Source organism: Hemiscyllium ocellatum, unplaced genomic scaffold (assembly GCF_020745735.1).
Source record: "Hemiscyllium ocellatum isolate sHemOce1 unplaced genomic scaffold, sHemOce1.pat.X.cur. scaffold_269_pat_ctg1, whole genome shotgun sequence".
NCBI lineage: Eukaryota > Metazoa > Chordata > Chondrichthyes > Orectolobiformes > Hemiscylliidae > Hemiscyllium > Hemiscyllium ocellatum.
Genome location: NW_026868168.1, coordinates 35,031 through 63,026, shown reverse-complemented (window position 1 = coordinate 63,026; position 27,996 = coordinate 35,031). Strand labels below are relative to the sequence as shown.

The following is a 27,996-nucleotide window of genomic DNA, read 5'->3' as shown; positions in this document are numbered from 1 at the left end:
TATGGAGCAAATGCTGTTGTCGTATCTGGTGCTTGTATATGTGAGGCCCGTCCATCAGTAAGGGTGGGGATATCTGTGATGCTTCCTCCAGTGAGTTGTTTAATTGTCCATCACCGTTCACAACTGGGTGTGGCAGAACTGCAGAGCTCTGATCTGATCCATTGGATGTAGAATCACTTCACTCTATTGCTTGCTGCTGATGCTGTTTGAAATGCAGATAGTCCTGCTTGGTAGCTTCACCAGGTTGGCACTTTGTTTTTAGGTATGCCTGGTGCTGCTCATGGCATGCCCTCCTTTCCTGTCCATTGTGATGGGTGAGAGCGGGATGTACAAACCCATGAGATTACAGATTGTGCTGGAGTACAGTTCTGCTGCTGTTGATGTCCCACAGTGCCTCAGAGGTACCCAGTTTAAGATCTAACATCTCTTCAAATTCTATCCCATTTAGAATAGTGATAGTGCCACTCAACACAATGGAGATTTTTCTTAACTTTAAGGCAAGACGTTGTCTCCAAAAGGAGTGTGTGATGGTCGCTCTTACCGATACTGTCATGGGCAGATGTATCTGCAGCTGGTCAATTCATAACAATGAGATCAAGTATGTTTTTCCCTCTTGTTGGTTCCCTTACAACCTGCTGCAGACTCAGTTGAGCAGCTATGTCCTTTAGGACCGGACCAGCTCAGTCCTTAATTGTTGCAGAGCTCTCCCTCCCCATCATCCCTCTCCATTACTCCACTGTTACTCAGTTATCAAACTGCTGACCACATTCCCACTGCTCAATTAGCTGCAGTTTCCTCCAATGAAACATTGTAATGGTTAAACCCGTTGCCTTACAAATTCCTTTCCCTTACTGCTGAGCCCCTCCCTCTCCCTGGGAACTCTGAGGCAGAACTACACTCTTCGTAATATTGCTCTCATATCTGTAACCCCAAGCTGACCTTCTGATCAGGTATCTACACAATCACTAACACCCAGGAATTCCAATCTCTGAAACGTTGTTTGTCTCCTCCTCCACCCAGCTCCATTGCTACTGAAACCCCTTACCCGCGTCGGTGTCGCCTTAAACTTGATGAATCTGAAGCGGAACTCTTGATTCCGTGACTGGCGCAGAATCTGGTTTCAGACTCCCCCATGATGGGAAACATCCTCTCACGATTTATCCTGTCAAACTCCTTAAGAGTCTGGTGGTGGGGTCTGATTGTAAGTGGTGGAAATGGCAGAGGATGATGTGTTGTATCTGGGTGGAAGGTAAGGACTTAGGGAGGGTTCTATCCTTGCAGTTGGAGGTGTGGGTTTCAAAGGCAGAGATGCCGGAAGTGGAGGAGACACTTTCAATGGTATTAACAACGTGGGAGAGAAAATTGCAGTCCTTGAAATACGGGGCCATTTGTTATGTTCAGGCTTTACTGGAACACTGCAGTAAGCATGAGACAGAGATGTTGGCCAGGGAACAGGCTCGTGTGTTAAAGTGGCAGGCAGCTGGAAGCTCGGGGTCTGTTTTTGCAGCAAAACGTAGATCGTCGTCTGCCATTTCCATTACCACCACTGAAATGCTGCCAGACACCGGTTCCTGTCCCCTCCATTAACAGCTATGCACCATCCCAGCCTGCTCATAATCCACTCCTTTGTCTTTCCAAATGTACTGGTCTCTCTTTGGGTTCTGTCCCTGCCCATTATTTACTCTTTAACCCCTAACTCCTGCACTACAAAGATCTGCAGGTTAGTTGAATTGGCCAAGCTAAATTTCCCATAATGCTCAGGGATGTGTAGGTTAGGTGCATTAGTCAGGAGGAATATACAGTAATAGGGTAGGGGAATGGGTCTGGGTGGGATACCCTTCGGAGGGACGCTGTGGACTTTTAGGGCCGAATGGCCTGTTTCCACGCTGTCAGGATCCTAATTTTCCCAGCTCCCATCGGTTCTGAGGAAGGGCCACTGGACAGATTCCTGTTCCCAGATGCTGCCAGACCTGCTGAGCTTTCCCAGCACCTCCTGCTTGTTGTTCCTGATTGACACCATCCATCCGCCTTCCGGGTTTGATTCAGGCAGGGGGAGGATCCCACCACTGACCTCACAATGGGGTCCAGCTGATTGATGGCAGCTTCGGACCAATAGGAAAAGGTGGTGGGAATGGTGGACCAAGTGGAACCAGCTGGTCATTCAAACAATGGGAGTGAATGAGGGGCGTGGCCAGTGCGATGACACGTCACCAGGAACTCCGCCTGTGCAGAGCCACGTGACTCGGCCGTTGGTGAATATGGGAGAGGCAAACAGGGAAGGGGAGAGTGGCCTCGGGGAAAGGGAGATAATGAGTCACCTTTGACTGGGAAGTTTTAGTTTCACTCTGTGCGGGTCGTTAATCTGAATTAGAAACTCTTTCCCGAGTTTGCAGCAGATGGGAAAATGGCTGCGGCCCTCAGGTGGTGATAGGTCCTGGGATATGGCCGCCATCTTTATTGGGGGCAAGGTACAGTGAGGGGCATGGACATGTCCTCTTCCTAGGATGGGGCGGGTGTGTACCATTTAAAGAGAGGCATTTACACATCAAGCACATACCAAGAAAAAAGTATGTCTTTATATTCTTCCTGTACTGACTGAGTTTTGTTTTGTGAATTCACTTCATAGGATATTAAATCAGAATAATTGAAGTTGGGATCTAAAAAGCAAGTTTTTACAGTCAATGGATTCATCAGGATCTGAATATCATTGGCATTTAACTGTGGAAGAAGAAAGGTTTGTTCTATTTGTGGGAAAATATCTCCAATGCTTTTGTAAAGCAGAACGATGTACAAAATCGTGGTTGGATCACCCTTTGGATGTGTGCTCTGTTCTGGGCCCTGCAAATTTATCCAAATAATACCTCATCTCTTTGTAAGAACTCTCAGATTAGACCCAATCACCCACTTCATGATGTTAACCTGTAAACTTCATATTTTCAATTTCCTGCAAAGTTCCCATTAAAAGTCCTTTTGGACTCAAATTCCAGTACCTTTTCAGGTGGAATGTTTCAGATTCTGACAACTGTCTGTTCATTCAGAAACTGCTGCGGTCCATGTTGACTCTGGGGTTACAAAGGGCTGAATTGAAAGATGAGGTGCTGTCCCTGAGCTCCCATTGAGATGCATTGGAACAGGACAGGAGGCTGAGGGCAGTGTAGGTGTGAGCAGACAATGACAATGACAGGGCTGCACTGTGAGGGTTGCTTGGCTCAATGAGTGTTCTGGAGTTAGATGAAAACAGAGCGAGGGGAGAAAGGGAGCAGGTGAAGCTGAAACTCAGTTTTAGTTCAGGCCGTTCAGAAATTAACATGGTCCCAATGGGAACAGCCAGTTTTTAAGTGATACCTGCGGAGTATTTGTTAACAGTTTTTAAAGTAGTTTTCCTGAGGGCAGTTGAGTGTTAACCACATTGCTGTGGGTCTGGAGTCACATGTAGGCCAGACCAGGTGAGGATGACAGTTTCCTTCCCTACAGGACATTAGTGAACCAGATGGGTTTTCTAACAATCGACAATAGTTTCGTGGTCATCATTTGCCTTTTCATTCTAGATTGTATTGGATTCCGATGCCACCATCAGCCATGTTGGGATTCTAACTCTAATCCTCGGAGCATTGCACATGTCACTCACCTGGCAGGAATACCATAAAGCCATTGCCTACCTTTTTAGCAATGTTTAAAAGAATGTTCTGTCATTCTACGTGTACAATTTGAGATAAAATACTGCAACGTCCATGTGTCGGCGTCTCCAAAAGGTCAATCAACAGATTTGTTTGGGGGCGAAATATTTCACTTTTTTTTGGTGGGGTGGGGGGAAGTTTATTAAACAAAAATGAATCTAAATAAAAATCTGATGCCACAGAAATGTAATTTCTGAAGGCGGAGGGGGATTACAGAGACAGGGAGAGTTGTGGGGCCAGAGGGGGATTGTTGTCCAAACATCACTGTGGTGTACATGGACTGCAGCATTTCAGGGAGGCGGTTAACCACCACTTTCTCCAAGACAAGTAAAGGGGGCCAATAAATACTGGTCTGGGCAGCAAGGGCAACCCCCATTGAATAAAACCAAGCAGTGACCTCTCTGAGCTGACTTGCTGTGAAGTTAATGGAGTGGGCTTAGAAGAGAAACAGAGACATTTCACAGCTGCCCTCAGAGAGACCTCACCCTTGGAAGTACTGAGCCGGGGATCAGCTCAGTGAGTTTCAGTCTCTTCAAACATCAATCTTAGTCTGTTTTATTTTATTAAATCTACAATCGTGAGTCAGGTGAGAATTTCTTTTTAATGTCTTACGGTCTCTTGATTAAATGTTTAAGATATAAAACGTAAGCATTAAGTTATTCTCGGGCAGTATTTTTCGAGCAGTAAGACTGTGCCTTTGTCTGGGTCTGTAGGTTGTTAAGGCAGAGAGATGGCCTGTTGTAGAGTGGCGTGCTGTTCCTGTCGGATGTGGGAAATTAGGGAGAGTTTCAATGATCCCGATGATTATGTCTGCAGGAAGTGTGATTGCAAATCCTATTGGATCACATGGATTGGTGGAGGAGTGATTAAAGGCAGTGAGGAATTCAAAGGAGCCGGGGGGTGTGATAGGTGGCAGTCTCAGGAATGCAGGATACTGCAGATACAGTCAGGTAGATGGGTTACCTCCAGGAAAGCTAGGAGGGGTAGGTAGGTACTGCAGGAGTCTCCTGTGGTTATCCCCATCTCAGACAAGGATACTGTTTTGGAAAATGTAGGTGGTAATAGACTTTCAGGGGAATGTAGCACTGGCAGCCAAGTTACTGGTAGTGAGACTGGCTTCGAACATAATGTGAGGTATATCCAGTTCCACACGATCGATGGTGATATGGGACTCTCTAGTCAGGGGCACAGTCTGCCGTTTCTGCAGCTGACAGTGAGGCATCAGAATGGGGTGGTGCCTCCCTGGTGTCAGTGTCTCACAGAGGGAGCAGAATATTCTCAAAAGGGATATTAACCATTGGGAGGACATTGTACATTGGTACCAGTTGCATAGGAAGGGGAAAGCATGGGGTCCTGACGAGCAGGGAGATTTGCTAGTGCCACTTGGGAGGCATTAAACCAGTGAGGGAGTCGGGGTAATCCTAAAGAGATAGAGAGAAAAGAGGTGAGTCTGAGGCTGGTACTGTTCACCGGTCAGACTGTCAAGGCAGGCAAGAGCAAGTCACAGAATGAGGTGCGACGGACCAGTTGCACTGCATTTATTTCAGTGCAAGAGACCTGACAGGTCAGGCAGTTGGGCTCAGGGTATGGTTTTGAACATGGCACTGGGATATTACAGCAATTACTGAGGCATCACTCAGGGATGGATAGGACTAGCAGCTTAATGTTCCTGGGTATAGATGCTATAGCAAGGATGGAAAGGGACCAACTGAGCAGGGGGAGAGGTGTTTTTGATTATGAATAACATTATAGTTGGGCTTCGGGAGGATATTCCTGGGAGTACATCCAGGCAAGTTATTTGGTTGGTACTGAGAAATAAGAAAGGGATGACCATCTTACTGGGATTGTATTATAGACTCTCTCCCAATAGTCAGCAGGGAATTGAGACAAAATTTTACCAGGAGACCTCAGTTATCCGTAAGAATAATATCGTTGCAATGATCAGGGGTTTTAACTTTACCAACATAGCCTCGGAGTGCTGTAGTGTTAAGGGTTTGGATGGAAGGGTATTTGTTCATTGTGTACGAGAACATTTCTGATTCAGTTTGTAGGATGTACCTACTAGAGAAGGAACAAAACCTGACCTGTTTTCTTTATTCATTCACAGGATGAGGCTGTCACTGGCTCGGCCAGCATTTATTGCTGCGTTTACCCAGAGGGCAGTTAAGAGTCAACCACGTTGCTGTAGGTCTGGAGTCCCATGCAGACCAGACCAGGTAAGGATGGCATTTTCCCTCCCTAAAGGTCATGAGTGAACCACATGGGTTTTTCCAACAATTGACAATGGATTCCTGTTGTCACTAGATTAGTTTTTTCCAGATATTTATTGAATTTACGTTCCAAAATCTGCCGTGATGGGATTCAAACCTTTGTCCGCAGAACGTTATCTGGGTCTCTGAATTAACTGTCTCGCGATAATTTCACTCCGTCATCGCTGCCTCTTAGGAAATGAGGCAGGGTGAGTGACTGAGGTATCAGTGGGGCAGCACATCAGCACCGAAGATCCCACAGTATTGTGGCTCAGTGGTTAGTGCTGCTTCCTCAGCACCAGGGACCTGGGTTTGATTCCAGCCTCGGGCGACTGTCTGTGTTGGAGTTGGCACATTCTCCCCAGTGTCTGTGAGGATTTCCTTCGGGTGTTCCAATTTGCTCCCACTGTCCAAAGATGTGTAGGTTAGTTGGATGAACCACGTTAAATTTCCCATAGTGAGTAGATGCAGTATATGAGGTTTTGGGATGTGCAGGCAAATCTCTGCCTGATGTGAAAAGATCATTTTGGGGTCTTGGACAGAGGTCAGAGGGAGGTGTGGCCGCATCTTTTACACCTCCCATGGCGGTAAGGGATGGTCAAGGGTGTGGAGTGTGGGTTGGTGGGAGGGTGTGGACTGAACAAGGAAGGCACAGCCGGACAGGAAATCCATCTCTTGGGAAAGGTAAGAAATTATCAGGGAGAGTCAATGTGGCTTTATACATGCACAATTGTGTCTCACTAACTTGAGTGAGTGTTTTGAACTGACAAAATTGATTCAGCCAGGCAGTGAATGCTGGTTATATGGACATTCAACAAGGTTCCACAAAGCAGACTGGTTAGCAGGGTTAGATCACATGGAATGCAGAGAGAGCAAGCCATTACAAAACTGCCTTGAAGGTAGGAGACAGAGGATGATGGAGGGTTGCTTTGCGGACTGGAGGCCTGTGAGCAACAATGTGCTGCAAGGCTGGATATTGAGCCCTTAAATAAATGACTTGGATGTGAATATATAAGGTATGGTCAGTAGGTTTACAGAAGACACCAAAATTGGAGGTGTAGTGGACAGTGAAGAAGGTTAGTTCAAAATACAGCAGGATCTCGGTCAGATGGGCCATTGGAGCAAGGAATAGCAGACGGAGTTCAATTTAGATAAATGTGAGCTGTTGTATTTTGGAAAGGCAAATCAGGGCAGGACTTATACAATTAATGGTAAAGTCCTGGGGAACATTGCTGAACAAAGAGACCTTGGAGTGCAGGTTCATAGTTCCTTGGAATTAGAGTCACAGGTCGGCAGGGGAGTGAATGCAGCATTTGGTACGCTCCCCGTTATTGGTCAAAGCATTGAATGCAGCTGTTGTGATGTCATATTGTGGCTGAAGGCCCTTCTGGAATTCTGTTTTCAGTTCCAATCTCCCTGTTCTTGGAATAATGTTGAGAAACTTGAAAGGGTTCAGAAAGCATTTGCAAGGACTTTCCTGGGGTTGGACGGTTTGAGCTATTGGGAAAGGCTGAATAGGCTGGGACTATTTTCCCTGGAGAGTTGGAGGCTGAGAGGTGTCCTTATAAAATCATGAAGGGCATGGATAAGGTGAGCAGTCAGGGACTTTTTCCCAAGTTCGGTGGGTCCAGAACGAGAGGGTACAGGCTTAAGGTGAGAGGGAAAAAGAGTTAAAACGGATTTAAGGGGAATCTTGTTCATGTTGAGGGCATTGCATGTATGGAATGAACTGCCAGAGGAAGGGGTGGAGGCTAGTACAATTGCAGAATTTAAAAGGCGTCTGACTGGGTACATGAAGAGGGAGGTTTTGGAGGGATGAGGGTGAACTGCTGGCAAATGGGACTCCATTAACGCTCTCCGTTATTGGTCAATGCATTGAATACAGAAGCTGGAACGTCATATTGTGGCTGGACAGGATGTTGATTAAGCCACTTCTGGAATTCTGTTTTCAGTTTGAATTTCCCTGTTCTGGGAAGGATGTTGTGAAACTTGAAAATGTTTGGACAAGATTTACAAAAACATTGCCAGGATTGGAGGATCGGGCTACAGGGAGGGGCTGAATAGGCTGGGGCTATTTTCTCTGGAGAGTCAAAGACTGAGAGGGGACTTCATGGAGATTTATAAAATCATGAGGGGCGTGGATGAGGTGAACAGCCGGGGTCCTATTTCCTCAGGTTAGGTGGGTCCAAAACTAGAGCACATGGGTTTAAGTTGAGAGGGCAAAGATTTAAAAGGGATCTAAATGGCAATGTTTTCAAGCTGAGTGTGGTGTGTGTATGGGAAGGGCTATCAGATGAAATAGTGGAGGCTGATAAAATCACAACATTTAAATGGCTTCCAATTGGGTACATGAATAGGAAGGGTTTTTAATGGATACAGGCCAATAGATGGTAAATGGGAATCCATTAGTTTAGGATTCCTTGTTGGCCCGGACGAATTTGACTGAAGGTCTGTTTCTTTGACCTTAATAAATTAAGATGCATTCCTCTATTTTGTGGAGAGCTAGCTGAAGCACAGATAATTATCCTTGGAGCTGAGAAGGTGAAACAGTGATTTCGACCTGGTGCAGATTTGGTTCCAAGGTCTTGAATTTGCAGAGAGAGAGGAATTGTTAACACTTTCACAATTTTTAGTAACTACTTTCAAGTAATTGGCAAATAATACAAGGTGAAAATGTGAACACTATTTTACTCAGTAAGTTCTGAGCATCTGGAACAGTCTGAACGACGCAGATTCAGCAGGTATTCTGAAACAGACTTGGAATTTTACTTTTTAAGGAAAGATTTGGGGGGCTGTGGGCACATGGGAGGAGACTTGGGACAGATTTGTAGCATCTCCAGAGGGAGAGAGTCCAGCCCCAATGGGCTGAATAGCCCCCAGCCCCTGTACACTGTGATACTGCCCCATTCACTGTGAATGATGAAGCTCATCTCAGGGCAGGGAGAGGGAGGAGCCAACCACTCGCCCCTCAATCGGCGCCGGCTTGATTGATGTCAGCTCCAGACCAATAGGAGGAGAGTCTGTGTGGTCCTGCAGCCAATGGGAGTGAATGAGGGGTGTAGCCAGCAAGACAACACCTGTCTATGAGCTGTGCAGGTGCAGTGTCACTGGGTGGGGGTGGGAGAGACAGCAGAGACTGGGACAGAGGCTGTAGGACCTGAATTACAAACTCCCGGTAAATTAAAACCAAAAGAACTGCAGATGCTGTAAATCAGAAACAACAACCAGGAGATTCTGGAAAAGCTCAGCAGGTCTGGCAGCATCTGTGACGAGAAATCAGAGTTAAAGTTTCAGACCCTGTGTCCCTTCCACAGGACAGATGTTACTGAGAAAAAACAGTCAGTTTATGTGCAGCGCCAGGGACCTGGGTTCAATTCCCGCCTCAGGCGACTGAGTGGAGTTTGCACGTTCTCCCCGTGTCTGCGTGGGTTTCCTCCGGGTGCTCCGGTTTCCTCCCACAGTCCAAAGACGTGCGGGTCAGGTGAATTGGCCATGCTAAATTGCCCGTAGTGTTAGGTAAGGGGTATATGTAGGGGTATGGGTGGATGACGGGTCGGTGTGGACTTGTTGGGCCGAAGGGCCTGTTTCCACACTGTAAGTAATCTAATCTAAAGATAAAAGGAGTAAAGGATAGGTAGGGATAGAGTGAGAAGAACAGTTGGATAAAGGATAATGATCTGACTGGGGGGGGTGACTAGCTGTTAATGGAGACTGTTAGTGGTTAACCATAGGTAGTGTGTAATGGCACGCTGTGAGAACAAGGCCTGGTGTGTGGGGTAGGGGGCTACGACATGAGGTTGTTAACCTATGGTTAGCCACTAACTGTCTCCATTGTAAGCTGTTGCCCACCTATATCACTCCACGATTGGAGCTGCCGAGGACACAAACCTTTGGAATATCCTCCCTAACTCCCTCTCTCTGCCTTAAAGATGTATCTAAAATTGTTATCTTTAATCAACGTTTCCGTCATTCGTCAAGCATTTTAGATTTGTCAATGTGAAAGGCTCCATACAATGCAGGTAGTTGTTGTTATTGTCTGACATCAGGAGAAACAGGGATGAGCCCTCTCTCTCTCTCATACCTGATGAACAGCAGCAAAAACAGGAAGCACTGAGCATGCTCCAGCCCACAATGGGCCTCGGATTATTGATGTCAGCGCAGGACCAATAAGAGTCGGGGGAACGAGGCTGGAGGACCAGGATGTGCCAGTTGGTCCTTCAACCAATCGGAGTGAATGAGGGGCGGGACAATACTCAACCACGTGATAAACTTCACTGACAGCACAGTGTGTTGTGGACAAGGCACTGGAAATGTGTGAAGGTGCAGGGCAGGGGAAAGGAAAGACATAGACCAGAAAGAGAAGGAAATTTTCATGGTATGGGATGAGAGGTTTTACAGAAATTAGTGCACATTGTGAATCACAAATTTGAAAATCCCAAATTCTGCACCATTTTCCCCCCTCATAATGCATTTTGCACTCCCTGAAATAGCAACTGTGTTTCTCCCTCCACAGATCCCAGTGATCAGTGCCAAAGCCCCATTGCCTGTGAAGAGGGTGATGTTTGATTTCCCTGTCCAGCTGCAGTTCATGTGGTGAAGGTGCTCCCACAATGTGGTTGGGTAAGTGCTGTTATAGATTATTCACTCAGCAATATTGAAGAGTTGACAATGTATGTGCAAATCAGCAGCAGTTTGTTTTTTTTAATCATGTTTATAATTTCACAGAAATACTATTGAAAAATTCTGGCATAAGGCCACAGATTGAGATACTAGGTCAAGTGATCAAAAGCATTGCCAAATGAGCAGGTTTTCGAGAACACCTTAAAAGAGGAAAGCAGGTCTGAGAGGGTTAGGGTGGGAATTCCAGACAGTGTTGCCTTGGCAACAGGAGAACAGCCAGACAGGGGAAGCAATGAATAAACACAAATGAGTTGTCAAGGTCTTGCAGGGTGTGTGGTGCAGGGAGACAGGGATGTTCACAGGGTGAGAATTTTAAATTGTTGGCTGTAAATAGGAGCCTTTTGATGGATCAACCAGTTTTGGTACAAGTGAGCACTTGGGCAGGAGGGTTTAAGATACTCTTGAGATTACATGTAAGTTGAATGTGGGAGGCTGGCCAAGAGTGTTTGGATAATTAAGTCTGGAGATAAATACTCGTCCATCCCTGCATTCAGTAAATGAGCTGAGACTAGGGTGGAGTTGGGTGATGTCACCAATGAAGAAAGTGTGTTTTTGGAGTTGGGCTCTTCCTCCACATCACCCCCACCTCCCTCCCCTCACCAAATCACAGGTATTGTTCCTTGTTCTGTCTGTCTGTCTGTCTTTTCTGGTTATGTCCTTCTCTCCCATTCTGCTACGAAGTAATATTTTGACCTCACCGTTGTTGGAAAAACCTACTCCATCCCCACTCTCCCATTCCTTTCTAAATTCCTTGTATGTGGTGTCCCTCAAGGATCGATTCTTGGTCCCTCCTGTTTCTCACCCACATACTGTCAGGAGGTGACATCGTCCAAAAGCACCGTCTGAGGGTTCACATGTACACTGACAATGCCTAGCTCTCCCTCCCCATCATCCCTCTCCATTACTCAGTTATCAAACTGCTCATCACACTCCCACTACGCGATTGGCTGCAATTTCCTGCAACGGAACATTGAAATGGTTAAACCCATTGCCTTCAGTTGCTATTACAAATTCCTTTCCCTTACTGCTGAGCCCCTCCCTCTCCCTGGGAACTGTCTGAGGCAGAACTACACTCTTCACAATATTGCTCTCATATCTGTAACCCCAAGGTGACCTTCTGATCAGGTATCTACACAATCACAAACGCCAGGAATTCCAATCTCTAAAACGTTGCTTCCCCCCCCCCCCCCTTCACCCCAGCTCCATTGCTACTGAAACCCCTGACCCGTGTTGATGTTGCCTTAAACTTGACGCATCTAAAACAGAACCCTTGATTCCGTGACTATCCGAGTATCTGATTCCAGATCCCTCATGATGGGAAACATCCTCTCAGTATTTACCCTGTCAAACTCCTTAAGAATCCTGCATGTTACAATGAGATCACCTCTCATTCTTCCCAAATCCAGTGAGTAGAGTCCCAACATTTTCAGCCTTTTCTTAAAAGATAATCCCTACAAGCCAGGGATCATCCCAGTTAATCTTTTCTGAAATGCCTCGGATGAAATTATGTATTCCCTTAAATAAAGGGACCAAAACTTCTGTCATTACTCCAGATGTGGTCTCACCCGCACTTTGTAAAGTTACTCTCAGGTATATACTCCAAACACTTACACTGAAAACTCCTTGTAATAAGAAACAGCGTTCCATTCCCCATCCTGATTCCCTGTTGTAACTGTGTTTCCTACGCAATTACCCCTGGTCCCTTTGTGGTGCAGCTTTCGACAGTTTCCACCATTTACATAGCACTCTGTTCTTTTATTATCTCCTCCAAAATGAGCAACTTCACAATTTCCCAAATTATGCTCCATTTGCTAACTTGTTGCCCACTTCTCCAATGAATCCCTCTCTGTAAACTGTTTATAATCCTTTTGGAACTTTACCGTTCTGCCTTTTCTCAGAGATTTCCCCGCTCATTCTTCTAAACATTTCCTGGGAGCACTGGGCAGTGGGAAGCAGTTGTTACCTTTTCAGAGAGACTCTTTGGAATGACTGGGAGGAGCTTGCTGCTCATGGGTCAGAATGGAGACAACTTGCCCATCGAGCTGCATGAGCCTTTCACACCCCCCCCCCCCCCCGTCTAATTGATGAGGCACAGCGGTAGCACGGAAGGAAAGAAAAGGAAGCACACATCCTGCTCTCCACATCGCACTGACTCTTGAAACATTGTGTCCCATGTGTCAAAGATCTGCCCTGTTCAGTCACATGAAGACCCAGTGTGGAAACTCACAGAAACCCATACAGATTTCCCCCTGAACTAACTGCTGACCCCCACAAGGGGTAATGTGTCCAGTCATCCTGGGCCAGGAGGAGGGGGTGGTGAGAGTTTCTTAAATGAACTGACAGTGACAGTTTTATAAACGTGTATTACAGGTGGACATTCAGATGGTAATCTCAGTAATTGTAACGCCAAACTGTGACAAAATTACTCAATTCATCAGGAGCTGGATATTCACATTGTGTGTGAGTATTGTATTCCAGCTCATTCCCATTTGCTGCATAAATGTCCTCTTTTGAATCACCCCACACTCTCAGTAGATCTCCCCCAAGTCTTCAATATGTGTCCTGTAATCCTTTTCTGATGAACTCATGAGTGTAAGGTGGATTATTCTAAATCTGTAAACCCCTCTGTCACAGGGCACCCGCAATTTCCTCTGCTACAAGGAGAACAATCTGTTTCCCCAAATGTCGGTTTGCTCCCTATAAGGCACACATCAGGATTGTGTTGGAACATTCTCCACTTGCCTGCATCAGTGCAGACCCCAACAATATTAAAGTGAACATCCTCCAGGACAAAGCACTGTGCCTGAGTGGTGTCCCATCCACCACCTTCAGCGTTCCCTCTCCCCATCCCCAGGGTACAGTGGCATCACTGTGTAAAAGGGAAAGGCAGCATTGTCTGACCAGACCATAGGGCTGCTGTCTCATTAGGGAGAAATGTCTGGTGGTGGGTTTAACCTGAAGGTTACCACAGCCCAGGCAAGGGGAGAGGTTGAGAACAAGAGTCCATCTATTGTAGATGGATATTCTTGATATGTATTAACAACACCCATGTCTCTGCAACTAAAATCCCCCATTCCTTGTACCATCCTGGTAAATCTCCTGTGCCCCCTCTCAGGGACCCTGCCATCCTTCCCAATGTGTGGGTGATCTCTGGTTTGCACAGACCCAGCTGCTCTGTGTTCCTGTGGGTGATGTCATCATCGAGCAACAGTTGCATTGAACCTCACTGTCTGTAAGGGTGGGAGACACAGAAATCCCGGTAGCATTTGAGATGTATTTAGTGTGCACTTGCAATGCCATGATAGATGAGACTTTTCCACAATTATTGGAAAATAGATGAGGACAGTTAGGTGGTAGTTTTCTTTGTCACAGACCCGATGTACTACCAGAGCCTTTTTCTGTTCTGTAGACCGCTAAGATGTTTATTATAGGAATATGACAGGCTCCATTGGACTTCAGGTCAGAAAGGGTGATACTAGAGTAGATGACAGATGATTGGCCGATGTTTTGGGAGGAAAAGGAGATTGAGAGGTTTAAGGAAGAATTCAGAAGCTCAGCACAGAATCGGAAAGGGCCGTCATCAAGTGAGAAATAAACATTGGGAATCCTGAAGGCTGGAAATAAAAAAGGCACATATAGCAGAGCTTTGAGAGACTGGAGGGGATTAGAGATAGGGAGAGTAATGAAGCTGGAGGAGATGAAAGTTGGAGAGGATTCTGAGGATTGAGGATGTTACAGAGATAGAGATATTTCTGATAGACTTTTTTGAGTTTTGAGGCTGGAGAGGAATTATCGAGATAAGGAAGAGTTGTAAGACTGGATGAGGTGGCATTGACGGAGAGTTCCGAGCATAGAGGAATTTACAGAGATAACGAGCGATAGAGTCAGAACGTTATACAGCACTGACACACACCCTGTGTTCCAACCAGTCCGTGTCAACCATAAATTCGAACTGAACTAATCGCATCTACCTCCACTTAGTCCAAATCCATCCAAGCATTCCCTATCGATATACAGGTCCAAATGCTTTTTCCTCTTAGAATCCCATTCCCCTACCGTTTTACTCTACATTTACCCCTTACTAATTCACTAAACCCAATCATCCCTGAACACTATGGGCAATTGAGGACTGCCAGTTCACCTACCCTGTACATCTGTGGCTTGTGGGAAGAAACGGGAGCACCTGGAGGAACTCACGCTGACACGGGGAAGCATATCCAAACTCCGCATGGACAGCCACCCAATGCAGGAATTGAACCTGTGTCCCTGGCAGCAGTGCTAACCATTGAGCCACTGTGCCACCCTTAAATTGTAATTGTATTCACAGCTACCACGTCCACTGCTAGTTTATTCCACATGTGAATCACTCTCTGTACAAAAACAAAAAGTAAAATCCGGAACGTCTTTTTAGGGTCTTCCTTTTCTCACCCACTCTTGAATCGCGCCCCCTCCTGGAAAGGGCACCTGCTGTTCACATTACCTATACTCTTCAGGATTTTATAAACCTCCAATAAGGTCACCCCTCAGCCTCCTACACCCCAGTGAAAGAGGTCCCAGCCTACCTAGCCTCTCCTTATAACCGAAAGCATCCATTCCCATCAACATCCTGGTAAATCTCTTCTGAACCCGCTCCGACTTAATAACATCTGTCCTATAACAGCACAACCTGAACTGAGCACAGTATTCCAGAAGAGGCCTCACCAACATCCTGTACAACCTCAATGTAATGTCCCAACTCCTATACTCAAAGGTGTGAGCAATGAAGGCAAGTGTGCTATACATCTTCTGAACAACCCTGTCTACATGTGACATAAACTGCAAAGATCTGAACCCCGAGGTCTCTTTGTTCTATATCACTATGCAAGGCCCGACTTTTAATCAGTGTAAGTCCTGCCCTTTTATCAAGATGAAATATTTGGCATTTATTCCAATCCAGAACATCCTTCTAGTATAAAGGCAATAGAAGTATACTTAAGAGGAAAATCAGTAAGGCAAAAAGGGGACAGGACACAGTTTTGGCGAATAGGGTAAGGACAATCCAAAGGGTTTTTATAAATACATTAAGAGCAAATGGGTTACTAGAGACAGAATAGGGCTCCTCAAGGATCAGCAAGGCAGCCTGTGTGTGGATCTGCAGGCGATGGGGTGGGGAGGGGATACTAAACAAGTATTTTGCATCAGCATTTACTGTGGAGAAGATATAGAATGTTGGAAATCGATGGTGACACCTTGAAAAATGTCCATATTACAGCGAAGGTGGTACTGGATGTCTTGGAACGCAGAAAGGTGGATAAATGCCCAGGATTTCATCAGGTGTGTCCTAAAATTCTGTAGGAAGCTAGGGAAGTGATTGCTGGGCCCCTTGCTGAGATTTTTGTATCAGCGATAGTCACAGCTGAGGTGCCAGAAGACTGGGGGTTGGTTAATATGATGATACTGTTTAATGAAGGCGGTTTGGACAAGCCCGGGAACTACAGACCTGTGAGCCTGATGTTGGTGCCAGACAAGTTGTTGGAGGGAACCCTGAGGGACTGGATTTGCATGTATTTGGAAAAGCAAGGACTGATTAGGGATAGTCAGCATGGCTTTGTGTGCGGGAAATCATGTCACTTACTTGACTGAGCTGTTTTATGAAGAAGTAAGAAAGTGGATTTTTGAGGGCAGAGCGGTAGATGGGATCTATATGGACTTCAGTAAGGCGTTCGACAAGGTTCGCCATGGAAGACTAGTTAGCAAGATGAGATCTCACCATACCAGGAGAACTAGCCATTTGGAATATAGAACTGCCTCAAAGGTAGAAGACAGAGGGTGGTGGTAGAAGGTTGTTTTTCGGACTGGAGGACTGTGACCACTGGAGTGCCACAAGGGTCGGTGCTGGGTCCACTACTTCTCATCATTTACATAAATGATTTGGATGTGAACATAGGAGGGATTGTTAGTAAGTTTCCAGGTGACACCAAAATTGGAGGTGTAGTGGGCAGTGAAGAAGGGTAACTCAGGTTTCAATGGGATCTTGATCAGATGGGGAAATGGGCTGAGGAGTGGCAGATGGAGTTTAATTTAGATAAATGTGAGGTGCTGCTTTTTGGAAAAGCAAAGCCTAGCAGGACTGATAGACTTAATGGTCAGGTCCGAGGGAGTGTTACTGAGCAAAGTTTCCTTACAGTGCAGGTTCATAATTCCTTGAAAGTAGAGTCGCAGGTGGATAGGATAGTGAAGGTGATTGGTATGATTTACATTATTGGTCAGAGCAGTGAGTACAGGAGTTGGGCAGTCATGTTGTGGCTGTACAGGACATTGGTTTGGCCACTCTTACAATATTGAGTGCAATTCTGTTCTCCACCTATCAGAAGGATGTTGTGGAACTTGAAAGGTTCAGAAAAGATTGGTGGCAGAATATTCTTTAAAGGGTAGAATAACCAGTGGGAGGTCATTGGACATTGGTACCAATGACACAGGAAGAGAAAAAGATAGGTCCTGATGAGAGAATATAGCAAATTAGCCTGGAATATAAAAAAGTAGATACTCGGTCGTAATATCTGAATTACTCCCAATGCTACATGCTAGTGAGAGTAGGAATAGCAGGATGGAGGAGATGAATGATTGGCTAAAGATCTGGTGTAGGGCAGAAGGATTCACATCTTTTGGTCATTGAATTCTCCTCTGGAGTAGAAGTGACTTGAATAAGAAGGATGGATTGTCCCTGAATTGGAAGGTGACTAATATCCAGGCAGGGAGATTTGCTAGTACTACTCGGGAGGCATTAAACCAGTGAGGGAGTGGGGGTAAACCTAAAGAGATAGTGAGAAAGGAGGTAAGTCTGAGGCTGGTACAGTTCAGAAATCAAACAGTCAAGGCAGAACGCGGTAGAACCGAGCAGTTACACTGCATTTACTTCAATGCAAGAGGCCTGACAGGGAAGGCAGATGAGCTCAGGTTATGGTTTGAACATGGGACTGGGATATCATCGGTATTATAGAAATATGACTCAGGGATGGATGTGACTGGCAGCTGTATGTTCCAGGGTATAGATGCTATAGGAAGGATAGAAAGGGGGACAAGAGAGGAGGACGAGTGGTGTTTTTGGTTAGGGATAGCATTAGAGTTGTGCTTGGGAGTAAGTTCAGTGAAATTATTTGGACGGAACTGGGAAATAAGAAAGGATTGATCACCTTATTGTTAATATCTGCGTGTGTTTCATCTGATTGCTCTGGTTTCCTCCCACTATGTAAAGATGTGCAGGTTAGGTGGATTATCCAGGCTGAATTACCCACAGTGTTCAGGGATGTGCAGGTTGGGTGGATTATCCAGGCTGAATTACCCACAGTGTTCAGGGATGTGCAGGTTGGGTGGATTATCCATGGGAAAGGCAGCATTACATGGGTAGGGTGGGAGTCTCTGAGGGTCAGTGCGGATGTGATGGGCTGAATGACCTGCTTCCCCACTGTCTGGATTCTCTGATAATTATAATAGTTTTAAAATAGTTCCAAAAAAGAATAGACCAGATCTAAAAGTTGCTGTTCTAAATTGGATAAAGGTGCATTGTGATTGAACAAGATAAAATCTTTCAATACTTCTTTGCTATTCCCAGGTAAAGGGACGGCTGAAAAGTGGGAACGTAACATAAGGAATAGGAGCAGGAGGAGGCCATCTGGCCCCTCCAGCCTGCTCTGCCATTCAATAAGATCAGGGCTGATCTCAGCTCCACTTTACTGCTCTCTCCCATAACCTTTAATTCCTTTCCTGTTCGTAAATCTACATTTTGACCTAAAGACATTCAAGATGAAAGTCTCAACTGTTTCAATCAGCTGGGAATTCCACAGATTCACAACCCTTTAGCTGAAGAAGTTTCTCCTGAACTCAGTCCTAAATCTGATACCCCCTTATTTTGTCGCTATGCACCATAGTTTGTCCAGTCCACAGTGGAAATGACCTCCCTGCTTCTATCTTATCTACTCCTTTCATAATTTTATATTTTTCCTATACAATCTCCCATTATTCTAAATTCCAATGAGGATCATGCCAGTTTTGTCAATCTCTGCTCAGAAGGCAACCCTTTCAACTCCAGACTCAAACTAGTGACCCTGCTCTGCACCCCCTCCAGCGCCATTACATCCTTCCTGAAGTAGGGGACGAAAACCTGTACACAGTACTCCAGGTGTGGCCTCCCCAGCCCCCTGTACAGCTGCAGCATAACCATCCCTCTAGCAATGAAGGACAGTATTCCCTGCTGCATGTTTTCACCATTTCATCATCCAGTTTGTTGTTAGTCTGACCAAAATGGATGACCTCACATATCCCAACATTGTCCTCCATCTGCCAGACCCTTAACCACTCAATTAACCTCTGTATCCCTGTGCAGACTGACAGTGGCCTCTGCACACATTGCTCTACCACTCATCTTAGTGTCGTCCACTTTTCATGAATCCATGCTGTGTCTGCTCGATGAGACAATTTCTATCCACATAGCTCACTATTTCTTTCTTGAGAGATCAGACATTTCCCCCACTACAGAAGTTATGCTGACACGTCCATTTTAAAATATTGGCATCACATTTGCAGCTTTCCAATCTGTTAGAACCGTCCCAGAGTCAGCAAATTTTAGTGAATTATCACGAGTGTATTTGCTATTTACCCACTGCCATTCCTTACAGTCCCGGGGATGCATTCCATCTCGGCCAGGAGACCCATCTACCTTTCGGCTGGTATCTTTCCCAGCACTGCCTCTTTACTGAGAATGATTGATTGTTTCTCTGTCTTCATCTGCCATTGCCCCCATAGGCCTGCGACAATGAGTATATAGACAGTATGTTCCTGTTAAGGCCGAGGCTGGGAGGTGTAAGGAATGCTGCTGTCAAGAGGAATTGTGGCTCTGGTCAAGAAAATGAAGGAGGGATATGGCAAGTCCAGACAGCTGGGTTTGTGTGAATACCTAGAGGTATATAGGGGCAGTAGGAGTATACTCGAGGGAAACTAAGAGGGCAAAAAGGGGACGAGAGAGCTTTGTGAAATGGGTTTGGGGAAAATCCAAAGAGATTCTAGAAATACACTAAGGACAAAAGAGTAACCAGGCAGAGAATAGGGACCCTCAAAGATCAACAAAATTGTCTATGGATCTGCAGGAGGCAGGAGAGATACTATCTGCGTATTTCATGTCCGCTTTTACTGAAGGAGGATATGGAAGTGAGAGAGTTTGGAGAAATAAATAGGGATAACTTGACAAGTGTCCATATAAGTTATGAGGCACTGGAACTTGTATAATGCATCAAGATTGATAAATCCCTGATACATGATCAGGTGAATCCCAGAACTTTGTGGGAAGCTAGGGAAGTGATAGTTGGGTCCCTCGCTGAGATATTTGTATCACCGAGGTGCTGGAAGACTGGCGCCATTATTTGAGAAAGGTGATGAGGAAAAGTCAGGGAACAATACACTGGTGAGCCTGGAGTCAGGTAAGTTGTTGGAAGGGCTTCTCAGGGATAGGATTTAGATGTAATTGGAAAGGTAAGAAATGATTAGGGACAGTCAGCATGGCTTTGTGTATGGAAATCACTAACTTGGACTTCAGAAAGACATTCAAGGTGGAAGAACTAGCTATTTGGATATAAAATTGGCTGTAAGGTTGGAGACAGAGGATAGTGGTGAAGGGTTGCCTTTCGGACTGGAAGCCTGTGATGAGCAATATGGTGTAAGGATCGGTGCAGGGTTCACTGCTTTTCATCATTTATATCAATGATTCCTATGGTTCGTGACTTTACATAGACACCAAATTGGATCTGGAGGAAGTGGATCGGGAAGAAGGTTACCTCAGAGTACAATGGGACTTCAATCAAATGGGCTGGGGAGTGGCAGGTGGAGTGAATTCAGATAAATGTGAGGTGCTGCATTTTGAAAAAACAAATCAGGGCAGGACTTATACATTTAATGGGAAGGTCCTGGGGAGTGTTGCTGAACAAAGAGACCTTGTCGTGCAGGTTGATAGTTCTTTGAAAGTGGAATCATGGATAGGCAGGGTAGTGAAGGAGGCGTTTGGTGTACTTGGTCAGTGCATTGAGTATTGGAGTTGGGACATTGTTTTGCAGCTCTACAGGACATTGATTCAGCCACATCTGGAATTCTGCTTTCAGTCCTGGTCTCCCTGCTGTAGGAGTGATATTACAGAACATGAAAGGATTCTGAAAAGATGTGCAAAAGTGTTGCCAGGGTTGAGGATTTGAGCTATAGGGAGAGGCTGAATAGGCTGGGGCTGTTTTCCCTGCATCATTGGATGCTGAGAGATGACCTTCGAGGTACATAAAATCGTGAAGGACATGGATAGGGTGAACAACCAGGGTCTTTTCCCAAGGTTAAGTGAGTACAAAACTAGAGGGCACAAGCCTAAGGTGTGAGGCAAGAGATTTTAAAGGGATCTTAGGGGCAATGTTTTCAAGCTGAATATGGAATGAGCTGCCAGAGGAAGTGTGGAGGCTGGTACAATTACAACATTTGAAAGGCATCTGACTGGGTACGTGATTAAGAAAAGTTTAGAAGGATATGGGCAAAGTGCTGGCAAATGGGACAAGATTAATTTGGGATAAATGGGTGGCATGGATGAGTTGGATTGAATGGTCTGTTTCTGTGCTGTACATCTCGGAATTTAACTATTTGAGGATAAATTTGGAGTGCTACGGGTAAATGGGAGGGGAGGAAGGGCAGATTGGCAGCATGTCCAGAGGGAGAGAGTATAGCCGCAATGGGCTGAATAGCCCCCAACCCCTGTGCTCTGTGATACTGCCCCATTCACTGTGAATGATGAAGCTCATCCCAGGGCAGAGCCACAGACATATACAGCACGGAAACAGACCCTTCAGTCGAACTCGTCCGTGCCGACCAGATATCCTATCCTAATCTAGTACGATATGGCAGCAGTTGGCTCATATGCCTCTACACCCTTCCTATTCATACACATCCAGATGCCTTTCAAATGGTGTAACTGTACTAGCTGCCACCACTTCCCCTGACAGTAGCTTCCATACACGCACCACCTCTACATGAAAAAAGTAGTCTCTTGGGTCCCTTTTATATCTTTCCCCTCTCACCTTAAACCTATGCTCTCTAGTTCTGGACTCCCCCACCCCAGGGAAAAGACCTTGTCTATTTATCTCATCAATGCCTCCCATGATTTTATAAACCTCTCTATGAGGTTACCCCTCAGCCTCCCACACTGCTGGGAGGATCCCACCACTCATGTCACAATGGGGCCTGGCTGATTGACGGCAGCTTCAGAACAATAGGAGACTAGATGTAATCCTCCAGCCAATGGGAGTGAATGAGGGGTGTTGCCAACAGGCCAGCATGTGACCATGAGCTGTGCAGGTGCAGTGTCACTGGGCAGGGGTTGGGAAGAGACCCAGTGAGTGTGAAGGGAGTGGGAGAGAAATGGAGTTAGTGTGGACTGGGAGGGTTTATAAACTCATGATGTAGGCTGCTAGACCTGAATTAGAAACTCCCAGTAAATGAAAACCAAAAGAACTGTGGATGCTTAAATCAGAAACAACAACCAGAAGGTACTGGAAAAGCTCAGCAGGTCTGGCAGCATCTGTGAAGAGAAATCAGAGTTAACATTTTGGATCCGCTGACCCTTCCTCAGAACTGATGTCACTGAGAAAAAATGTCAGTTTATATGCAGAAGGTAGGGGTTAAGGAGTAAATGATAGGTGGTGATATAGTCCAAAAAGAGATATAGCAGCAATTGGACAAAGGAATGAATAATGATCTGGCTGGGGGAGAGTGAATAGATGTTAATGGAGACTGTTAGTGACTAACCATAGGTAATGTGTAATGGCAGGCTATGTAATAACAAGGCCTGGTGTGTGGGGTGGGGCACTAGGGCGCAAGGACGTGGGAGACTTAGGACCTAAAATTAATGAATTCAGTTTTAAGGTCAGAGGCCTGAAGGGTCCCCCAAGTACAAAATGAGGTTTGTTCTTCCAGCTTACGTTAAAGTTTGGCGCAGGAGAAGTACAGCCGGTCAGACAGTATCCAAGGAGCAGGAGAATTGACATATTGGGCCTGAGCCCTTCAGCAGGATTCTGAGTGGGGAAGAGGGTTGACAGATAATAGGATGTGTGTGTGGGGCTGGCGAGAAGGTAGTTGGGAAGGCGATAGGAAGATGCTGGTGGAGGGTAATGGTGAGAGGGTGGAGTGGGTAATTAAGAAGGAAGATGGACAGGTGGGACTGTTCAAGAGGGTGGTGCTGAGTTGGAGGGCTGGATCTGGGATATGGTGGGGGGAGGGGAAATGATGAAACATTGATTCTGTACTTAAAGGGTCCCAAGGTAGAAGATGAGGTATTCTTGCTCCAGGAGTCATGTAGCTAGGATTTTGTGGTGGAGGTGGCCCAGGACATGCATGTCCTTGGCAGAGTGAGAGGGTGGGTTGTAGAAATGGTTGACCACAGGACAGTGGGGTTGATTGGTGCACGTCTCCCAGAAAGGTTCCCTGAAACATTCTGCAAGTTGGCGTCCTGTCTCCCCATTGTAGAGAGCAATGAACACAATAGATGAGGTTATTCAATGTACAGGAAAATCTCTGCTGGATGTGGAAGGGACCTCTGGTGTCTTGGATGGAGGTGAGGGGAAGGTGTGGGCACAGGTTTCACACCTCTTGCAATGGCAGGCAAAGGTGTTGGGAGTGGAGGATGGGTTGGTGGGGAGCATGGATCTAATGCGGAAGTCACAGGGAATGGTCTCTGAGGAATGCTGCTGAAAGGGGTGTGGAGGGAAAGATATCTCTGGTGTGGTCGGATTGTCGGTGGTGGAAATGGCAGAGGATGATGTGTTGTATCTGGCTGAAAAGCGAGGACTTGGGGGTTCTATCCTTGCTGCGGTTGGAGGGGTGGGGTTCAAGAGCAGAGGTGCAGGAAGTGGTGGAGATACACTGAAGGGTATTGTTGACCACATGGGAGGGGAAATTGCTGTCCTTGAAATACAGGGCCATTTGGTATGTTCTGGAGTGTTCTGCATCAAGCTTCCCTGGAACACTGCATTAAGAATGAGACAGATGTTGGCCAGGGAACAGGCTCGTGTGTTAAAGTGGCAGGCAACTGGAAGCTCAGAGTCTGTTTTGGTCTGAGGGGGAGCATAGATTTGTCCAGATTGCACTTCGTCTCTTTGTAGGGACTGTCAGATTTAGTCCCAATCACCCACTTCATGATGCTAACCTGTAAACTCCTTATTTTCAATTCCCTGCAGCTCCTTATAAACACAAATTCCAGTACCGTTTTAGGTGGAATGTTCCAGATTCTAACAACTGTCTGTTCACCCAGAAACTGCTGAGGTCCATGTTGACTCTGGGGCTACAAAGGATTGAATTGAAAGATGAGATGCTTTTCCTGAGCTCCCATTGAGATGTATTGGAACAGTACAGGAGGCTGAGGGCAGTGTAGGGGTGAGCAGACAATGAAAATGACAGGGCTGCACTGTGAGGGCTGCTTGGCTCAATGAGTATTTTGGAGTTGGGTGTAAACAGAGCGAGGTGGGACAGGGAGAATGTGAAGCTGAAACTCCGTTTTGTTTCAGCCCATTCAGAAATTCACATGGTCCCAAAGGGAACAGCCAGTTTGTAAGCGATACCTGTGGAAATTTTGTAACAGTTTTTAAGGTATAACGTATCAACTTAAGTAAAGAATACGGGATTTTGATTACAATGTTTGAAGGGTAGGAAGATTGCTCGCTCATTTAAATTCTCTAAATGGGAGTAACTAGCTGAATCTAGAGAGCCTGTGTGACAGGAGCCCTCAGACCCATGGTGTGCTCCTCTTGTACAATGTGGGAAAATTAGGGATGTTTCCAGTGTCCCTGACGGGCTATGTGTGCAGGAAATGTGCCCATCAGCAGCTACTGGGAAACTGCTTTTCAGACCTGGAGCTGTGAGTGGACTCACTGTGGAGCATCTGCAATACTGAGAATGTTATGGACAGCATGTTCAGTGAGTTAGTCACACTGCAGGTGAGGGTTACACAGGCAGAAAGGGAATGGGGGACCATCAGATCAAGTAAAAGGCTCAGGAAGGAAGTGCAGGAGTTCCCAGTGGTTATTCCCTTCCCAAACAGATACTGTATACCGCTTGGGATTCGTGTGTGTGTGTGCGTATGTGTTGGTCTCAGAGGCAATCAGCAACAGCCAATTTCATGACACCGTAGATAGCTCTGCTGCCCAGAACGGGAAGAAAGATAGTGACAGGGGATTCAATAGTCAGTGATACAGACAGGCACTTCTATGGCCACAGCCATGAATCCAGGATGGTATGTTATCTCCCTGGTGATAGGATCCGCGATATCATGGTGCAGCTACAGGACATTCTGGAGCTGGAGGGTAAACAGCCCGTGGTTGGAGAACACATCAATACCAACGACAGCATGAAACAAAGGGATGAGTGTTTGAAAGCTGGATATTGGGAGAGCAGGGACACATTATAATGCAGCTCCTGAAATGAAATGATGTCAGACTTGCTCCCAGTGCCATGTGCTAGTGAGAGCAGGAATAAGAGGGTAGATCAGCCAGATATGTGGCTGGAGAAATGGTGTACCATGGAAGGGTTTAGATTCTTCAGGCATTGGGAGCGTTTCTGGGTTAGGTGGGAACTGTACCAGCCTGACCGGTTACCCCTGGGCAGAGCTGGGTCAAATCTCCTGGGGGGGGGGGGGGGCGCTATTGCCAGTTCCATTGGTGAGGTATTAACTAGTCTGGCAGGGGGGTGGGAGCTAAAGTGTCAGGTTAGATGGGTCAGATTCAGGACAGAGAGTGGGAGGTAGAATATTAGTGATGTAGTCAGCGGCTCCGAAAACCAAAGGAAAGGAGGATTAAACGAGGATTGAGTCCCTCTTCATCCATCAGTTCTGACATCCCAGGAATCAGAGTCAACAAAATCTGGAGCTGTACAGCTCTCTGTCTCCAGTGCTTCAGCAAAATGGTGGGAATCTGCAACAAACCCAAGAAGTGCTGGAGATCCCCAGCAGGTCGGGCAGCATCTGAAATGGTGACACCTGCAGGAAACATTGCAGCCTTGGTCATCTTTTTCGCTGTCCACTAAACCTCCAATTTTGGCGTCATCTGCAAAATTACTAATACCTCCTGTGTTTACATTCAAATCATTGATATAAATGACGGAAAATAATAGATACAGCACCAATCCTTGTGACACTCCACAGGCCTCCTGTCTGAAAAGCATCCCTCCGCCACCACTCTCTGTCTTCTACTTTTGAGCCAGTTCTGTACTCAAATAGCTGGTTTCTGCTTTATTCCATGAGACCTAACCTTGCTAACCAGTCTCCATGAGAAAGCTTGCCGAATGCCTTACTAAAGTCCACGTTGATCATGTCGACCAGTCTGCCCTCCTCAATCATTTTTGTTACTTCAAAAAACATTCTAACCCCTGGAAAACATAACAGTTACAGCACCAGAGTAATCAGCCCATCGTGTCTGTGCAGATCATAATGCCATCCCAAACTAATTCCATCTGCTTGTAACATGATCCATATCCCTGATAACCTATGCCTGCTTATGTGTCTGTCCGAATGCCTCTTAAACTGTGATTGTTTCTGCTTTTCCCATCTCCCAAGAGAATACATTCTAGTCACTGACCACCTTCTGCACAAGACACTTGTCTGACACAACTCCCTTTAAACTTGCACAGATGTTGTTGGAAATGCTCAGCAGGTCATGCAGCATCTGTGAAAAAAATCAGTTAAAGTTTCAGGTCTGGTCACCCTCAGAAACGTTATCGCTGATTTCTCTTCACAGATGCTGCTAGACCTGCTGAGCGTTTCCAGAAGCTTCTGTTTCTCTTCCTGGTTTACAACATCTGCAGTTGTTCCGGTTTTCATCTCCTTTAAACTTGCTCCCTCTCTTAAATGTGTGGCTCTAGAATTTGTCATTTCCACCTTGGAAAAAAGATTTACGTTTTCGTTTGGATTCCCCTACCCTGGGAAAAAAGAAACCATGACTAGTCACCCTATCATTGATCCTCATAATTTGATAAAGTTCGATTAAAGCCACCTAACGTGTCCAGTGCTGCAGGGAAATAGCCTCAGCTTATTCACACTCTCCCTATGGTTCAAATGTTCCAATCTGGCAACACCCTTGTAAATCTTTTCTGAACTCTTTCAAGTTTCCCAACATCTTTCCTATAGCAGGGAGACTGGAATTGAAAGCAGCGGGCATTCCAAAAGTGGCCAAGCCAATAAACTGTACAACCGAAACATGATCTCCCAGCTCCTGTACTCAATGCACTGCCCAATAACAGCTAGCATACCGCACACCACCTTCACTGACCTGTCTACCTTCAACTACACTTTCAAGGAACTATTAACCTACACTGCACGGTCTGTTTGTTTGTCAATACTTCCCAAGAACTTGCCATTAAGAGGTTGAGTCATATACTGGTAACATCTTTCTGAAATCAGGGAGACTACAATTGAATGCAGTATTCTAACACTGGCCTGACCAATGCCCTACTCAGCCACAACGTGACCTCCTAACCCCTATACTCAGTGACAGAATCCCTGCAGTGTGGAAGCAGGCCTTTCGCCCCATGAGACCATACCAACCATCGGAACAGCATTCCACCCTAACTCTGTAACCTACCATTACCCAAAGCTAATCCACCTAACCTGCATGGCTTTGGATTTGTGGGAGGAAATTAAGAGCACCCAGAGGAAGCCCACGCAGACACACAGGGAGAATGTGCAAACACCACACAGACAGTGGAGTCGAACCAGAGTCCATTTATTGACCAGCACATTCCATTCAATGTTAGTGTCCCAAATTCCATGTTCAGCACCTGATCTCCCTGAAACTTTCCAGGAACTATGCAGTTGTTCTGAGCCCTTCAGAGGGAATTAAGGTGAGGAGGACAAAACACAAACAGGGTTGAGTTGTAGATCTATAAAATAACTCTCCATCTTCCTCCCCGTCTCCCCCCCCCCCCCCCCCCCGCTCTGTCTGTTCCCCCCCTCTTTGTCGTCGCCCCACCCCCTCATGGGTCGTCCTCCCCTCTGTCGGTCTGATCCCCCATCTGTCGCCCCCTCGGTCTGTCCCTCCTCTCTGTCGTTTGCCCCCTCCAGTGGGTTGCCCCTCTCCTGTCGGTCGTTCCCCCCTCTCCTGTCGGTCGCGCCCCCCACCCTGTCGGTCGCACACCCGCCTCGGTCGGTTGCCCCCTCCTGTCAGTCGCCCACCGCGTCTCTCTCTCCCCCCCCCACCATCAGTCGCCCCCTCTGTTCCCCTCCTCTCTAATCCTACTTTCTGTCCCCACCTGTTTCTGTGCCACCCCTCTCTATCCCCCCTCTCTTTCCCTACCCATTGCTGTCCCACCCCTGTCAATCCACCCACTCCCTGTCTGCCTACCCTCCC

The 27,996-nt window shown here is 46.3% G+C and overlaps 1 long non-coding RNA gene across 5 annotated transcripts in view; it reads left to right on the top strand.

Annotated features, from left to right (window-relative positions):
* The window catches only part of LOC132812403 (uncharacterized), a 52,670-nt gene that overhangs the window by 1,111 nt on the left and 23,563 nt on the right, over positions 1-27,996 (top strand). For 2 of the 5 annotated variants that reach the window (XR_009643616.1, XR_009643618.1), the window contains exons 1-4: positions 2,632-2,734; positions 5,785-5,893; positions 10,440-10,546; positions 12,977-13,066. This is a non-coding gene — a long non-coding RNA (uncharacterized LOC132812403). Of the gene's footprint in view, positions 1-2,631; positions 2,735-3,647; positions 3,753-5,784; positions 5,894-10,439; positions 10,547-12,976; positions 13,067-27,996 lie in introns of those variants that run through there. The other 3 variants (XR_009643619.1, XR_009643620.1, XR_009643617.1) reach the window with 3 other exon arrangements.